This window comes from Pan troglodytes, chromosome 8 (assembly GCF_028858775.2).
Source record: "Pan troglodytes isolate AG18354 chromosome 8, NHGRI_mPanTro3-v2.0_pri, whole genome shotgun sequence".
NCBI classification, from domain to species: domain Eukaryota; kingdom Metazoa; phylum Chordata; class Mammalia; order Primates; family Hominidae; genus Pan; species Pan troglodytes.
This window is the reverse complement of record NC_072406.2, coordinates 37,273,838-37,292,500: the sequence shown is the minus strand read 5'-3', so window position 1 is coordinate 37,292,500 and position 18,663 is coordinate 37,273,838. Positions and strand designations below refer to the sequence as shown.

Below are 18,663 nucleotides of genomic sequence, written 5' to 3'. Positions count from 1 at the left end.
GATACTACTACACACTACTATAATGACTAAAATCCAGAAAATGATAATATCAAATGCTGACCAGGATGCAGAGCAACAGGAACTCTCATTCATTGATAATGGAAATGCAAAAATGGTACAGCAAATTTAGAGGACAGTTCATCAGTTTCTTTTCTTTTTTTAATTCTTTTTTTGAGATGGAGTGTCGCTTTGTTCCTCAGGCTGAAGTGCGGTGGCACAACATTGGCTCACTGCAACCTCCACCTCCTGTGTTCAAGTGATTCTCATGCTCCGCCTCCTGAGTAGCTGGGACTACAGGCATACACCACCACTTCTGGCTAATTTTTGAATTTTTAGTAGACATGGGATTTTGCCATGTTGACCAGGCTGTTCCTGAACTCCTGACCTCAAGTGATCTGCTCGCCTTGGCCTCCCAAAGTGCTGGGATTACAAGCGTAAGCCACCCTCCCAGCCAGTTTGTCCATTTCTTATGAAGCAATGAAAAGTTCTTAAGCAACAAAAAGACATGGACGAATCTTAAATGCATATTGCCAAGTGGAAGAAGCCACTCTGAAAAGGCTACATATTGTACAATTCTAATTATATGACATTCTGGGAAAGGCAAAAGAAAGAAGGAAATATAGATATGTGTCTATGCATGGTTTAGTATCCACACATATATTTCTTTGCTCTATCAGTGAAAGGCCCTAAAAGTAGCAACACCTCAGGCTGGTTGCGGTGGCTCATGCCTATAATCCCAGCACTTTGGGAGGCCGAGGTGGGAGGATCACCTGAGGTTGGGAGTTCAAGACCAGCCAGACCAACATGGAGAAACCCCGTCTCTACTAAAAATACAAAATTATCCAGGCATCGTGGCACACGTCTGTAATCCCAGTTACTCGGGAGGCTAAGGCAGGAGAATTGCTTGAACCTGGAAGGCGGAGGTTGCAGTGAGCCGAGATTGTGCCATTGCACTCCAGCCTGGGCAACAAGAATGAAACTCCGTCTGGAAAAAAAAAAAAAAAAAAAAAAAGAAGCAACACCTCAGTAGCAAAGAACACATTTTGGTTTAGAACTCCTTAGAGAGATGGCTGATTTTAGGATTGTGGCAGGAAATGTAGAAGATGAGCCTGGAGTATCTTTCAGTGCCATAAAGAAGAGCCACAAAACAACAACAAAAAACAAAGAACCCACAAACCACAAAGAAGAGGGGAAGAGGGTATATCAAAGGAACACAGGGGTCAACTGAAAGGGCTCCCAGTGGCCAAAGCTGGATGAATGTCAGCAACAATCAAGTAATACTGGATTCAAACCCAAAGTGAAAATAAATATCCATGAGTCTATACTGTTATAAACGAATGATTGAATAAATACACACAGGGGGATAAATAAACACAAATTTCTTATGCAGAGAATTCCAAATAATTTATGCAGATTCTCCACCCTGAAGGAGGGGGAACATAGCACACTCCTCAAGTGTGGATAACACGTAGTGACGTCTTTCCAAAGAAGACAATATAGAAAAGAGGTGGGGTTGTGTGTGACCTTACAGTGGAGAAACCTGAAAAAGACTCCTCAGCCTCGTGATCAAAGCTAATATTTATAGCAATAAATCATATTGATTATTAGTATTCTTTTTTGAAAAAAAAATTTTTTGTAGAGGCGAGGTCTCTATGTTGCCCAGGCTGGTCTTGAACCCTTGGCTTCAAGAGCTCCTCCTGCCTTAGCCTCCCAAAGTACTGGGATTATAGGCATAAGCCACCATGCCTGGCCAGATTATTGGTACTTTTTTTGTTATTGTTGAGATGGAGTCTCGCTCTGTCGCCCAGGCTGGAGTGCAGTGGTGCAATCTCCGCTCACTGCAAGCTCCGCCTTCTGGGTTCACGCCATTCTCCTGCCTCAGCCTCCTGAGTAGCTGGGACTACAGGCACCCGCCACCATGCCTGGCTAATTTTCTATATTTTTAGTAGAGATGGGATTTCACCGTGTTAGCCATGCTGGTCTCGATCTGACCTCATGATCTGCCTGTCTTGGTCTCCCAAAGTGCTGGGATTACAGGCGTGAGCCACCGAGCCCGGCCGATTATTGTTACTCTTGATATGATATAATGATATAATGAGAATGGCTTTTCATTTCTGTGATCTTCCTTCCAAAAACATATTAACCCTAGTCTACTCATGATAAAATCATCAGACAAGTCTCAATTGAAGGAGATTCTACAAAATAACTCACCAGTACTCCTCCGAATTGTCAAGGTCATTAAAAACAAGGAGAGTCTGAGAAACTGTCATAGCCAAGAGCCTAAGGAACAGATCTTACCAAGCAATCTAACTGTATCATAAATGTATGAAACAGTCTCACTGAGGGTAAGTGTATGTGGAAAGGTGGTGGGGAGAAGATGTTGACCTAATTAATGTTGGAAACAAACTATTTCTGTAAGACAAAAGACAAAAGAAACTGTCCAAACACACTGTACCCTAATTGATAAAGTTCTTTCCCACAGGGCATGGGTTAACAATTCTGGTCTTGTAATTCATGTATACTGAAATGGAATGATTACTTACATCACACATAGGTAAAAATGATGGCAAAAAAAATGAATATGAACTTTAGATAATAACTGTGTTAATATTGGTTCATTAATCATAACAAATGTACCATATTGATGTAAGATGCTAATACTAGGGTAGACTGCATACATTGTATGTGGGAGCTCTGTGCTAGCTTCACAATTTTTCTGTAAATCTCAAATTGTTCTAAAATAAAAACTTTATTTTAAATACACATCAAAGTTTTAAAAATTACATTATTTTCTAGCAAATATTGCCTATCAGCAGTCTAGCTTTAATAAACAAAACACACTGATTTGAAATTAGCTATCAACATCCCCATCTATGGAATACTGACCTTCACATGTGTTGATATTGTGCTATTTGAATATAAACCCAACTTTCTCTAGAGTATTTGATAATTTTATATTCTTAGGTAGAGAAATGTCCATCGTAAGTTGAAGAAGTATAATTAGGTTTATTCTTTTTTTTTTTTTTTTTTTGAGACAGAGTCTCGCTCTGTTGCCCAGGCTGGAGTGCAGTGGCACAATCTCTGCTCACTGCAAGCTCCGCCTCCCAGGTTCACGGCATTCTCCTGCTTCAGCCTCCTGAGTAGCTGGGACTACAGGCACCTGCGACCATGCTTGGCTAATTTTTTGTTTTTTAGTAGAGACGGGGTTTCACCATGTTAGCCAGGATGGTCTCGATCTCCTGACCTCGCAATCCACCCGCCTCGGCCTCCCAAAGTGCTGGGATTACAGGCATGAGTCACCACGCCCGGCCAGGTTTATTCCTTTATGGAAACATTTTATTTACCTGTGGGGAAAAGGTCATTTTCAATCTAGAATCTAGGCATATTCAAATTAGTGCTGAAATTCAGGATCTTTTCATTTTACTTTATAGCACCCTTTCACTTTCCTTCACTTACATTATTCACCTGTGTGTACTCAAGATTATTTCAGAAATCTTAGAAAAGCAAAAATGTTTGTTAGAGTTTTGCAAACAGGCTTCTAGCCTTTTGTCCTTAAAATATGGACCCCTATTCCTTGCCAAATCTGGTGAGTCAAGGTCTTCATCCAATTTAGAATTCATTAGCATGAATGACATGAAACTGCAGATATCTGACTGTTTTCGACATACGTAATCACCAATATCCTATGGTTCCACCTAAAAGACATGAGCATTTCTTTTCTAGAGAGGCATCAATGATTAAGGATAAAGGAAGAACATCAACCTCTACCAAACCTATCCTCATGGGCCTAAGCACGCCAACCCATTAAAAAAGATAAAGGGCCTATATGTTCATTTTATTTCAGAGAGTTATTTCTTCAACAGAGGAGCCTTCACTGAGTCCCATGCACCATGAATTTTCAAATCAGTTTTTAAGAAAATCAAACACTAAACTTAGAGAACCCCCTTAGAACGTTAGTTGCAACTATCAGATGAACTTGTACCCTCTTAATGACTATTTTTTCTGTCCACTAGCAATATTATTTTTTTACCATAATAACATATTTAGGATGTATTTTTCTCCCGTCACTGTAAAGAGAAGTAAAAAGTTTTAACTCCAGTTAATTGGTAAATCTGTGTTTCTATTTTGAATTTATTACCTTTTAGTTTTATAAGTTTCCATATAAATCCCAGATTCCTAATGAGAAGCTCTAATTTCATTACACTTTTTGATTGAAATAAAATATTTAATAGCTATTTATGTTTCATATGCAGAATTCATAACCCTTTGGTTTATAATATCTTTCTCATAGACTCTTCTGCAAAAATCCTTCAGTCCCTTTCACAAACACTTCATTTTCTAGGGAAAATTTTCCACATACTCATTAATTAGTAATATCTCCCAGTTACATGATAATATCTTCACTTGAGCAATATTGTAGATTTTATAATGATGTATTAAAGACAGTTATGACTGAGTCTGATGCCATCAATGCCAACAGACTTTGAAGTCAAGGATGCTACTGGACTTGGGTTATGCAAAGGACATAATAGCCTCTGCAGATCTTTTTTTTTAAAAAAACAAACAAACAAACAAAAAAACACCACCACCAACAAAAAAAAAACAGACACTAGAAATGCAAAGAAGAAAACAAAACAATGGGGAATCACTGCACTGTTTCATCCTCAATCATCCCCATTAATTTGAGTAAAAAGTAATCTGAGCTGGGTGTGGTGGCTCATGCCTGCAATCCCAGCACTTTGGGAGGCCAAGTTGTGCGGATCACCTGAGGTTGGGAGTTGAAGACCAGCCTGGCAAACACTGTCTCTACTATAAATACAAAAATTAGCTGGGCGTGGTGGCCCGTGACTGTAATTCCAGCTACTCGGGAGGCTGAGGCATGAGAATCGCTTGAGCCTGGGAGGTGGAGGTTGCAGTGAGCTGAGATTGGGCCGCTACACTCCAGCCTGAGCAACAGAGTGAGACTCTGTCTCCAAGACAAAAAAAAAAAAAAAAAAAAAAAAAAAGGAATCTGAGTACACCAACAGCAGATTCAAATTACTCAGTCTTCACAGTTAGCAACTTTAACTCAGTTCTTATTTAAAAACAAGGAAGTGGGTGGCCAAAGGAAGTAAATTTCTCTCTAGCATAACACTGTAGAGCACGCTAGTGGTAACACCCAACTCATTCTGCAAGGGGCATCTGGCTGTTAGAATTAGTGGACTCAAAAACCACTGTGCTTTGGTTCAATCCTGTTTTCTAGAACATACCTCATGGCTTGAGCTAGCATCAGTGATTTACATTAGCCGACCACCATCTATGTGTGATGGAGCTAAGAACAATTTTGACTCCTGACGTGCCAGACTGTATATTTGAGAGGGTAAAAAAACACTTCATTCACCTGCAGTGGTAAATTCTTGAAGGTAGGGATTAAGCAGTGTAGTTTTTCTGTTGATTATGGGATACTTTGTAAATCACATGTTTAGTTAATGCTTCCTGATGGAGATGGTGTCAGTTATGATGTGTTGAATATCCAACTGGGACTTCCTATAACGGAATGAGATAAATAATAGATTCTGGTTGTCCATCTCATATTTAAATTGACATCTCTGGTATAAGTGAGATAGATAGAAGAATTACAAGTATTCCCAAAGGTGTTATGACAAGGTAGTATTCCATTTACCGCTTGAAGACAGCCTCTCAATTTGGAGTTTGCTGAACAGCTGCAAAGGGATTGGACAGTTGAAGTGGGATGAATTTTCAGTTTTTAGAGGATATGAAAGAAATTAAAAATTTATATTGCCTGATGACTTGAGAACAAGCTCAGGAAATGTTGACAAATTTAAAAGATCAGAGTGTTCCAAAAGATCCTATTTTTGTCTAAAAATATCTATGCATAGATAAAATACTGAACATTATAAACAAAAGTGGTAACAGGGATTGCTTCTTGGGAATGGAACTATGAAGGGCTATTTTTCATACTTTTCCAACTTTTTAATCCAGAATAAATAAAATGTTAAAAACTTGCATTGATGCCACTTCCCAAAACCCAATGATGTGTACCGTAACAAAAATGAATCTTGGGATTTAGAACAATTACCTTTGAAATGTCAGTATTCTGCCCAAAACAGACATAACACAGGAATTGCTTTCATCTATGGTGTAAAATGACCGTCAGCATAGATTTCTTGGAGAAGGCCAAGCAGCTGCTGAAACAACTTATGTTTCCATGGGAGGAAGGCTGAAGATGTCTATAGCTCAGGAAAGAGTTTGCATGTCCCTCCTAATGAACAGAAACTCAAACACACATGAGGTATGCAGCGCTACTTCATCTTGAACCTGCTTATTAGTCTCTAATTACATAACCAAAGCACTCACTATAAATTAGCAACATTTTAAATCCCTTTATGCTATGATGCCATTAACTTGTAACTTGAGGCACAGCTGGGGACTTTGGCTCAGGGTACCGGCAGGCCCTTCTAGCCTGAGTCACCTTGTTAAGAAATTAAAATGTGTGCGGGACACAGCACTCATTTTATATTCTTAGCTTTCCGTGAGATCTAGATCATTAACTCTGTGCCAATTTCCTCTGCAGATACTAGTTTAAATAAAGTGTCTCAAATAGAAATGCAATTTAGAGATAATGAGAGTAAGTTTTTCAAAATAAGATGAGAGTAAGGTTTCCCAATGTGCATTTTAGGTCATTTTGTGTGGCTTTTCTTGATCCAGGGGCTGTGGCACAGACTTTTAAAAATTTGGTTTAACTAGACACCAGTGAATGCTAAGAAGTCCTCTTTCTAACGCAGAGAATCTATCCCCACTGCTACTGTACAGGAAATCCTAACAAGACCGACAGTTGAACACAAATACCAAGCATCCCAAATGTTAATTTTGATTGCTACATGCTTTCTGCTAACTTACAGAACTTCAGATATTTAAATTACAATATCTTCCATGTTATTCAAGAGAACAGTTCCAAGTTTGTCCAACCTGCAGCCCACAGGCCACATGTGGCCCAGGAAAGCTTTGAATGTAGCCCAACACAAATTTGTAAGTTTTCTTAAAATGTTATGAGATTTTGGCCAGGCGCAGTGGCTGACACCTATAATCCCAGCACTTTGGGAGGCCAAGGTGGGTAGATTACCTAAGGTTAGGAGTTCAAGACCAGTCTGGACAACATGGTGAAATCCCGTCTCTACTAAAAAAAATACAAAACCTAGCCGGGCATGGTGGCATGCACCTGTAATCTCCAGCTACTTGGGAGGCTGAGGCAGGAGAATCACTTGAAGCTGGGGGGTGGAGGTTATAGGAGCTGAGATCACACCACTGCACTCCAGCTTGGGCAACAGAGTGAGACTCTATATCAAAAAAAAAAAAAAAGAGTTTTATTTTTATTTTTATTTTTTTTAAGCTCATCAGCTATCCTTAGTGTCACTGTATTTTACGTGTGGACCAAGACAATTCTTCTTCTTCCAGTGTGGCCCAAAGAAGCCAAAATATTGGACACCCCTGAGTTACACACTTAAAAATAACTGCATTTACCTGTGGAATAGAACTCTATTTTATTTTACTTGTAAAGTAAAAGGTACAAGTGATGTATGTCTAGAAGGGCTCAAATTGGACATCCTGAGAGATAATTTTTTTTTTTTTTTTTGGTGAGACATTTACTCTTGCTGCCCAGGCTGGAGTGCAATGGTGCGATCTCGGCTCACCGCATCCTCCGCCTCCCAGGTTCAAGCGATTCTCCTGCCTCAGCCTCCCAAGTAGCTAGGATTACAGGCATGTGCCACCACAGCTGGCTAATTTTGTATTTTTAGTAGAGACGGGGTTTCACCGTGTTGCCCGGGCTGATCTCGAACTCCTGACCTCAGGCGATGCACCCGCCTCGGCCTCCCAAAGTGCTGGGATTACAGGTGTGAGCCACTGCGCCCGGCCAAGAAATTTCTTAATCCTCTAAGGAACATCATTTAATTGTAAGGGTCTTGTTGGGTCTTGATCTGTGTCAATAACTTCTCTCGTGAATGCCTCACTTTCTCAGAATACTTTGTCTCTCTAAAGTCCTTCTTGCCACTTTCCTAAACTTGTTAGAATGTGCTGTGTTAAAATAGTTTTGTTCTTGCTGTTACCCAGCGGAAAAATGTAGACAATTATCTGGCCTTTCTGTTTACTCTTAGTTGCTGATGGATATAACTGATCAAACCTGGTAAAATGCAAAGAGATCTCTGAGAATGAACTCAACATTCCAGTCCTGCACCACTGTGTACAAGGTTGTCCTATGCCCCCAACTTCTTGTTCTGCCTACTCCTCTTGGTCATCTCATCTACTCTTTGGTTTCAAATAATCCACATGCATGTGAGTCTCAAATCACTCCCTCTAGCTTATTTCTCTCTACTAGACCTTAACCTATGTTGTTCAACTGCCTAATGACAGTCGAGTGTCCTATATAACCCCAAGTACAGCAGCCAACACCAAACTCTTTATCTATCTCCACCTCTCAAACTGCTTCCTCATTTTGTGAAAGATCCCATCATCTAGCCGGATGTCTTTGACACCTCCCCTTTCTTTTTCTTTCCCCTCCTCCATTCACCAAGTTCCGTTTGGTTCCAGGACTGGGAATCCTGAACACACCTTGACCCAATCTGCTTCTCTCCATCCTGCTTGTCCCTCCCTCTACCCTAAATCAGGCTCTCTTAATCTCTACAGATAAATCTTCTACTAATTTTCCCTCCTGGCTCTCTTACCACTGCCTCCCCAACCCCATATTTCCATTCCATCTCCACCCTGTAGACAGCAGCCTTTCTAAAAGCAACTCTTGTTATGTCTCTCTGCGTCTAACACCTGTTTCCCTTAACATAAACTCTAGGCTCTGATATGGCCACCTGATTCTGCTCATCCGCTCTCCACTCCCTTCTAACCATGCCCTGAAGTCTGACACATCCTGTTACACCTGTGCTCAGGTGCCATGAAATTTGTTGATTTCCACTAAAGATCCCCATGCTATTTTCTCCCCTAAGGCCTTTGCGTGTGTTCCTCTGTGAACTTGGAAACCCAATCCTTGCCTACTTCCTTGTCTGTCTAACTCATCTTTCAAGGATCCATGTAGATATTTCTTCCTCATGGAAAAGTTTTCTGACCCCACAAGTGTGAGTTAAGAGGCACTTCTATGTGTTCTCTTGTCACCAGCATCTTCTTTCATCACAGAACTTATCACAGCTATTTTAGTGAACCACCTCTTTATTTGCAGTCCCCACTAGACAGCACACATCAGGTTACTCATCTCTTTCATTCCTTCTGTCTCCCCAGTGGCTAACATCATGCCCAGAACAGCAGAGTTGGTATCCAAATATTCACTGAATAGACAAATAAGACTCAATACAAGGGACTTGCCACTTGCCTAGTGCCCACATTGTGTCTGCCACTTGCCAGATGCTTTCGATAGATTATCCCTTATCCACACAACTCTGCAAGCTCTGTATTATTTTTGGACACTTCACAGATGAAGGTCAGTGGGATTAAATAGCTTTCTCTAAGCCACACAGCTCATGAGTAAATTCAAAACCGGGTCTGTGAAACTTCAAAATTCCTGCTTATCTCACTCCAAACACTGCCTCTCCCTGGTCTGCACACAATGGTCCGAGTTCTAGGTTTCCGGCCTCACAGAGTAACTCTCATCCATCTTCTACCTGACAGTCTTTCAGAAATGAAGACTTTCCAGAAGCCAGTGGTCAGTCTGACCCTTTACACCGCCACTGTGGCTGTAATGTGCTTCTCCACAGTGTTTTGGCCTGCTCCAAAGTGGCTCATGCAGACCCTGCCTCTCCTCGCTACTTTCACACACAGCCTAAGAGGTGGCGTCATCACACTCCACAGCATCTCACCCATGACGGCATCCTCGAGCTGCACAGACTGTGCGTCCGTCCTCAAAGGACAAAAGGCGTAAGTCCATAGACCTGCTGTCCAAAAGCATCACAAAGGGAAGCCAGCAAGCACTGCTTTCTATCACAGGGGAGAAGTTCCCAGCTGATTGCTGACAGTGCTGCCACTGTCTTTTGCCTGTCAGAGGGTGAGTCAGAGAGAGGACTCAGGAAAACCTGCTGTATTAGGCCATTCTCATGCTGCGATTAGGACAAACCTGAGATTGGGTAATTTATAAAGGAAAGAGGTTTAATTGATTCACAGTTCTGCAGGGCTGGGGAGGCCTCAGGAAACTTACAATCATGGTTGAAGGGGAAGCAAACACGTCCTTCTTCACATGGCAGCAGCAAGGAGAAGAATGAGTGCCCAGTGAAAGGGAAAGCCCCTTATAAAACCATCAGCTTTCATGAGAACTCACTCACTATTATGAAAATAGCATGGGGAAAACCGCCCCCATGATTCAATTACCTCCCACCAGGTCCCTCCCACGACGTGTGGGGATTATGGGAACTACAATTCAAGATGAGATGTGGGTGGGTACACAGCCAAACTATATCATCTGCATAGCAGGTGGCCTTCTGTCTCCCCATTCCTGGGCTCCCCCAGGGCAACCTGTCCCCCATCCCACTCACGAGGCTTCCCTCTAGGAAGCCTCTAAGAAGAGACCTGCCATCCACCTGCTTGCTCCACTTTGAGTTGGAACCACACCAGGGTCAACCTCAGAAACATCTGAAAAGTTGGAAGTAAATTCAGCAGTCTAGCAAAAGCAGTCTTCTGCAACTGAGGAATCCAGGTTGAGTGCTGCCATGACCTGTATTTGAAAAGCTGCCACCTTCCAATCAGGCCAGAGTTAAAGAGCAATTTGAAAAGAGCAAGAATTTCCAAGCTATAAAACTAGGGACATGATTCTAAGAGGATAAAACATTTTAAGATTGGTTTAAAAGCTTTTGAAAAATTTAAGGCCAGCAGATGAGACACTGCTTTGGAAAATTTTATCATTAACCAAACTGCACTGATGCTAAAAGTCAATAAAGCCAAGTATTAAGTTGGAGCAAAAGTAATTGCACTGTGTGCCATTACTTTTAAATGGGAAGCACCGCAATTACTTTTGCACCAAACCAACAGCATCAATCTTGCCTGCATCTTAAGCAAAGGCTTAATGAGAAAAAAAACATACTTGAGACTACTAAAGCATTATACAGTCAATCCTCATTACTAGCAGATTCTGTATTTGTAAATACGCCCATCACCTAAAATCTGTTTGTGACCCTCAAATTAATACTCCCAAATGTTTGCAGTCATCATGGACATGGCAGGACAGTGGACAACTGGAGTTTCCCAACAAGCACGTTCCCAGGTGGCGTCTAACTAAACAACACTCTGCCTTTTTGTTTCAGTTTTCATACTGTAAGGAAGCACCCTTTCCACAGTTTTTTAGTGCCACAAGTTTCGCATTTTTGTGTCTTTTTGTGTCTGTGTGTGCACCTGCGTGCGTGTATGTGTGTGTGAGTGATTTCACTATTTAAAATGGTCCAAGCCGGGTGCAGTGGCTCATGCCTGAAATCCCAGCACTTTGGGAGGCCAAGGCAAGAGAACTGCTTTGTGACAGGAGTTCAAGACCAGCCTGGAATATACTAGTCACGTTCATTGGGGAATTAAGACCTCAAAAACATAGCCAGACCCTGCCTCTACAAAAAAATAAAATTAAAAAATTAGCTGGGCATGGTGGCGTGTGCCTGTAGTCCCAGATACTTGGGAGGCTGAGGTGGGAAGATCACTCGAGCACAGGAGTTTGAGGCTCCAGTGAGTTGTGATTGTGTCACTGCACTCCAGCCTGGGCAAGAGGGCGAGACCCGGCATCTACAAATTTTTTCTTTAAATAAGAAAAGAGAATAAATTTTAAAATTAAGAAATAAAATGAAATGGCCCTTAAGTATGGTGTGGAAGTACTGTTTGGCATTACTAGGCTCAAGAAGGCTGTGACACACCTTACACAAAAAATAAGTGCATTAGATAAGCTTAGTTCAATGCTAATGAATCAATAATATATATTTTAAAAGGTGTCTTCAAACAAAAACACAGGTAAAATAAGGATTTTTGTTGATTGGTTGATAAAAAGGTAACCAAAGGCTCACAGGAACCTAACCCTGTATTTCCCCTAGGAAATTCAGTATTAACTAATAAATTCAGGACTCACTAACGCAGTATTTAGGGCAAGTTTATAGAACATCAACACTGTGAATAACAAGAATTGACTGTATTTTCAAACTGCAGTAAAAATGCCATAAGTATGTAAAATAGGACTTGTAGGAAAACAACAAAGTATATTTAGATGTAGCAGGTTCATTTTTTTTACATTTTTTGCAGATGTGAGAACTCGACAATTTCTAACCACTGGACTTAGAATGGAGAACATAGCCAATCTGGGTGACAGAGCAATATTCCGCTTCAAAAAAAAAAAAAAAAAAAATTAGCTGGACTTGGTGGCATGCACCAGTAGTTCTAGTTACTTGGGAGGGTGAGGTGGCTGGTCATGAACTCCTGACCTCAAGTCTCCCAAAATGCTGGGATTACAGGTGTGTGCCATTGTGCCTGGCCAGCAATGGCAATATTTTCTTACTACCAACTCTCAGAAAACATTCATTATTCTCCATAATTATCCAATAAATTTGGACCCATGTGAAAATAAGCATCAGTCACTTTTCAGTTTATACATGTGTGCTATTAGTCATTACTCTGGTAATATGTGAAACGTAAATCATTGCCTTATTACTTACTGGATATGGGCTGTTTTTTGGTTGAGGTATGCATCTAATTTATTGGTACTACATTAGAAAATGCCCTACACCAAATATCTGCTCTGATTGGACTAAGATCCTACATTTTTATATTTGGGAATATTGCTCAACTTGAGAAAGGCAAGATGTCCCAATCCCTGCAACAGTAACTTGGACTTTTTTTTTTTTTTTTGAGACAGAGTCTTGTTCTGTCGCCCAGGCTAGAACACAGTGGCACGATCTCAGCTCACTGCAACCTCCGCCTCGTGTGCTTAGGCGATTCTCCAGCCTCAAGCCTCCCGAGTAGCTGTGATTACAGGCATGCGCCACCACACCCGGCTGATATTTGCATTTTTAGTAGAGACAGGGTTTCACTATGTTGGCCAGGCTGGTCTCGAACTCCTGACCTCAGGTGATCCACCCACCTTGGCCTCCCAAAGTGCTTGGATTACAGGCATGAGCCATGGTGCCCAGCCAATAACTTGGACTTCTAATTAAAGATGTGATGTGGGCCAGTTATGCACAGAGGTAAGCCAAGGGCCTCTTATGTGACACCCTCACTGGACTGGGACAGATTCTGCCATGTCATTTACCTTGAGTACTCCAAAAGGAAGAACATAAAAATAATAATGTAATGAAAGTAGCAAGGGTATGTTTAACTTCAAAGAAGATCATTAATACTTAGCCTGGACTGTCTGAGAATATGACTAGAGAAAAGGGAATGAAGGAAAGAGGAGTACTTAATCTATGCTTATTGTTCAAATGCTCTTCTCTGTTCACACTTTGCAAATGTTAATAAGAGTCTGATCTCTTGATAGTAACCATAGGGAAATTTATCAGCCTCTAAACATAATTTCTCCCTTTTCTCTATCCTGAGTCTCCAATGAGTTGGGCAAAATGCAGAGGCATCTCATTCATTCAGAAAATGCCATCTTTTCTCTCTCTCATATATGTAGTGTTGCTAAAATTAACTAAAAAATTAACTAGTTTTAATTTTCTTCTTCTTAAAGGCTTCTGTCCATAACTGTCCAAGGCGCAGAAGGGCACAGACTTTTACGCAATGAGAGTCCCCTGACATTCTGCTGTCTAAGACTTCATTCTCAGAGTGCAAGGACCAGAGAAAGAACTGGGGTGGATGCTATTCCACGTTTGCTCTTTTCACTAAGACTTTTCAAAGAAGACTTTATTCTAACATGCATTTAAAAGAAAAAGAAATGAAGAATTCTTCCTTCAGACGAATAACTCATAAGGGGAAAAAAACCCTTGAATATGATTTATTTCACAGGGATCATTGAAGAGCGCGTGAAAACCGATCTCTGTTGAAATTCCGAAATACTTGTTAATGCCACCTTGAAAGAAGTAAAGAATTTCGAAGTCAGTTATTAAATAAATCCATGACTATTTGAACAGCTATCTCAATTTGGCTGGAATGTGGCTAGAATTCGAGTTATGCACATTCAGTTTGAGTAGAATGTGGCTTTGACAATGAGTCAACCTTAGTATTTTATTCCCAACAATGATGGAGCGGCTTGGTGAATGCAGAGCTCCCTAGAGTAGCTTTTAGAACTCGTACTCTCCTTTCAACAACAGATTGCTCAGTTGAGAAGTTTTAGAACTGAATGAAAACTCAGGCATCATTTAGTTATTTGTGCAACTTGAATATTTTTTCCAATAAGATAACCAAGGCCAAAAAAATTAAGTGGAAAAAATGTCACACATCGAGTTAGAAAGTAGAACTAATCTAGATTCAAGCACTCCTAGCTACTAGTCCAGAGTTCTTATTACTAACCTGGATCTGCAGTGAGCACCACTGACATCCCTAACTGAGTAGTGACTTCCCTAGTAATCTCCCTTATCTAATTTTACTGCATAAACACATTGCTATCTGTTACAGGAATGGGATCTTAATCATGTAGAGAGAAGGGAAAACAAGGCATGAGGAACCTTTGAACCTTATTGCTAGGCTTCAAGTAGAGAGATGTCAGGTTGTCTCCCGAGTCCACCCTTCCCACCCAATTTCCTACTCTTATGAGCATCCCATGGGCTTTGGTCTCTCTGTGCCTCTTGTAACCAACCTAAAATGGAGATGCATAAAAGTGGCCATGAGGGCTATCTTATCTTGTATAAGGCTAGGTCATACTTTTGAATAAAACAATTTTTATTTGAAGAGGCTGGGACCAAGAAATATATATAGCTAGAATGGGCTGTGTACAGGGGGAAAGTTTATTAAAAGGCCTGCGTGTGTACAGTTTCATTATTCTCACTTTTTTTTTTTTTTAAGACAGGGTCTCATTCTGTCACCCAGGCTGAAGTGCAGTGGCACAATCTCGACACACTGCAGCCTCAACCTCCCCAGGCTCAGGTGATCCTTCCACCTCAGCCTCTCCAGTACCTGGGACTACAAGTACATGCCACCACGCCTGGCTAATTATTATAATTTTTTGCAGAGATGGGGTTTTGCCACGTTGCCCACGCTGGTCTTGAACTCCTGGGTTCATGTGATCTACCCACCTCGGCCTCCCAAAGTGCTAGAATTACAGGTGTGAGCCACCGCACCATCCTATTCCTACTCTTCATTCCTTTAGTAAAGAGTAAGTATAAACTAACAAATTGGTTATAGTCAGAACTGAAATTAGCACTTATGATGTGGAATCTCAATCAAGATTCAGATAGCATGTTGGTTATATTGTGAGGTTTTTTCAATATATATGACCATGAAATTTCACTCCAAGGGAGGTGATTACTAAGTTCAATGTTACTGAGTTTCTTACTCAAAAACTGTGTTGATATTTTTCCTTTCAGAATGACATATTTTATGTCAATCAAAATAGAAAATAAGTCCCAAATTGAATGGCACTTAGAAAAATAACTTGGATGCCAAATTGGAAAAGAAAGCTTCAAAAGTACTTTGAAAATGGAGCCAAACTACCAATTAAAGGAAAAATTATAGACAAATTAAGAATATGCTTTTTCCAATGACACTGAACCTCAATCATTTTCTCCATAATGACTTGAAAACCCTGTAATTCTCAGAGAAATCTGGCAGTCTCACCCATTTCCCCTCAGCAGAATAAATAGTGAAGTATATGGTGTGCTTTGTAGATCAAAAAAATATTGCTGTATGATATAGGTGGGGGGACACATTCCACAGTTACTCCCAAATATCACCAAAAGAAAGAAATCTGGCTGGGTGCAGTGGCTCATGCCTATGATCCCATCACTTTGGGAGGCCAAGGCAGGTGGATTACTTGAGGTCAGGAGTTCGAGACCAGCCTGGGTAACATGGTGAAACCCCATCACTACTAAAAAAATAAAACAAAAATTAGCTGGGTGTGGAGGCAGGCGCCTGTAATCTCAGTTACTTAGGCGGCTGAGGCAGGAGAATCTCTTGAACCTGGGAGGCAGAGGTTGCAGTGAGCTGAAATCGCACCACTGCACTCCAGCCTGGGCAACAGGGTGAAAAAAAGAAAGAAAGAAATCTAAGCTACTCTTCACAATGCAATAGCTTAATCGATTGCCGTTATTTTCCATGCTGGCTAATTTTCAAAAAGATGAAAATAAGAAAGATGGATGCATTCATGTGATTTAGTGACAGTGGAGTTTGTGCATATAAATTGCTTTGATGATGATGGAGGGATGGGTTGTAAATATTTTATCTAACAGCCCAAGAGAATGGCATTATGGAAACCCAGTAAGTGGGGGAAGATGAGCCACCTATGACCAAGCTCATATGAGTGTCCCACAGCTGGATGAGACAGTGTTCAGTGACCAAACTGACTCTTGACATGAACCACAATCTTCAGTTTGAATCTAGAATAATTGTGCAGAACGTGAAAGGTATACTAAGAAAGATGATAAAAATCAATTATTCTGTTTTGAAAAAATCAAAGAATATATTAAGGATTTTCCATTTCTAACACCTTCCTTCTACAGTTAGGGAAACAGACTAGACTTGGGTGGACTGAGAACCAGAACTCAGCAATCTGCGTTCTAACACTTACTGCCCACTCCTGTGGCAGGGGGCGACTCTTCCATACCTGTGTTGATTTGGGTGGTGTGGGCCTGCTGCAGATGATGGTAGTGGGAAGAGACTAGAGGCCTTCTCATAGTCTTTTCCAATCACAGCATTGGAAATTTAGCATTGTATATAGTATGGGGCCCCAATCTTTAGAAGTGTTGCCACTAGATGTCAATTTGAGTTCTTGACACTCTGCTACTCCTAAAAATGCCCCTTGATAAATATTGGCAGTGTTTGAACATTTCCTAGAACTTCTTGAGTTAACCAAACCTGTTTTATGATGAAGGGTTGCAAGAACAAAAACCAATGACTCACTGTCCCAGAACAACATTTCTTGAGGAGAAAAACCAACCCCACTCATTTTGCCTTCAGTGTGGTAAGCCCAGAGAGAGTGGGTGCTTGGATTCAAGTATTAGCCTTCATGTTTCTGCCAAAGTGTAATTTGCTCTGTTTAAAGCAATCTTTTTGTTTTTTAAGTCAGGGAATCACTCTGTTGCCCAAGCTGGGGTACAGTGGCACGGTCATGGCTCACAGCAGCCTCAAACTCCAGGGCTCAAGCCATCCTTCCACCTCAGCCTCCCGAGTAGCTAGGACTACAAATGTGTGCCAACAGGCCGCCTCATATGTTTTACTTTTTTGTAGAGAAAGGATCTTGCTCTGTTGCCCAGGGTGGTCTCAAACTCCTGGCCTCCAGTGATCTTCTCACCTCGGTCTCCCAAACTGTTGAGATTACAAGTGTGAACCACTGCACCCGGCCACAATCCTTTTTTAAAACGGACATATATTGGCAGGAGATTAGCAAGTCAATTAACAGGCAGGGAGAAAATACAGTGAAGTTTTATACCATTCACCCACCTAATTTAAAAAGAATTTCAAATATAACAGGTTGCTGACATATTGTGCATGAAAACTACTAGTTTGCCTAGTTTTCATGAAAAGTCAATATAGGCGACCTGACCTTTCTAGCCAAATGAACTAGAGAGTAATGACTTGCTCTGATTCCTTTGCCATTCACAGACAGCTTTGTGTGTGTTTTTTAAAATAGTGCCTGCCCGTGTAGCTTACTGTTAGTGTACAGATGATGAACTAACTGCTGGAGACAGGAGCTGCAGGGCAGGGAAACAGAGTTAAAGGGCCAGTTACCACTGCCAATTACAGGGTCATCAGAAGGCACATTATCTCTTTAATTAGGTGTAAGATAATGGGAAATGAAATTTGATTTATGAAAATTTAACCCACACCCAAATTTCAATATTCCATCTATCGAGTACTCTTAGGCAAACCATGCAGCAGTGTGAGTAGAATATGAAGTTGTTTCTAGGCCAACCCATACCAAGTACTATGCCTAGCTGAAAAGAAAATAGGCTTGTTTTGACTGGTGCTTTCTCTTTCTAAAGCAAGATTACTCACATTAAGCATTAACTACAAAATACAAAAATAATGGAACTCTCTAAAAAAGTCTATTTAGCTTTATCAGCAGTCTATCATTCTCTTAGGATCAACTCAAATATCCCTTCTTGGGGCCAGGCATGGTGGCTCATGCCTGTAATCCCAGCTCTTTGGGAGGCTGAGAAAGGAAGATCATTTGAGGCCAGGAGTTCAAGACTAGCATGGGCAACGTGGCAAGATCCCATCTCTACAGATAGAGGTATAGATATAGATATATAGATATAGATACAGATATAGATAGATGGATAGCTCTTTCAGTTTTGTAACTTTTTCTAGGTTCCCTTACCTTGGGAGAACTCTTTCCTCTTCTGGGTTTCTGTAAGACCTTACCCATATTCCTGATAGAATATTTATTCCATTTGTTTTATGTATGCCAGTCTCTGCCAACAGACTCCTTGAGAGACCACAAGTGGTCTTTGTAAGTCTTCATCTTCCCAGCAGCTATGTGAATTCCTGGCTCTTAGGAATAGATGCCTAATAAAATTAATTATACTTATGGAGAAGAGGAAACACACAAAGCTGTAA

General features: G+C 40.9%; 1 protein-coding gene and 1 long non-coding RNA gene across 35 annotated transcripts in view; both read right to left on the bottom strand.

The window, feature by feature from the left end:
• The window catches only part of KIAA1217, an 854,498-nt gene that overhangs the window by 263,252 nt on the left and 572,583 nt on the right, over positions 1-18,663 (bottom strand). The gene's annotated exons all lie outside the window — the stretch shown is intronic.
• Positions 987-18,663, bottom strand: part of LOC134807140 (uncharacterized) — a 29,260-nt gene continuing 11,583 nt past the window's right edge. The window contains exon 2 of the long non-coding RNA XR_010146826.1: positions 987-18,612. This is a non-coding gene — a long non-coding RNA (uncharacterized LOC134807140). The remainder of the gene's footprint in view (positions 18,613-18,663) is intronic.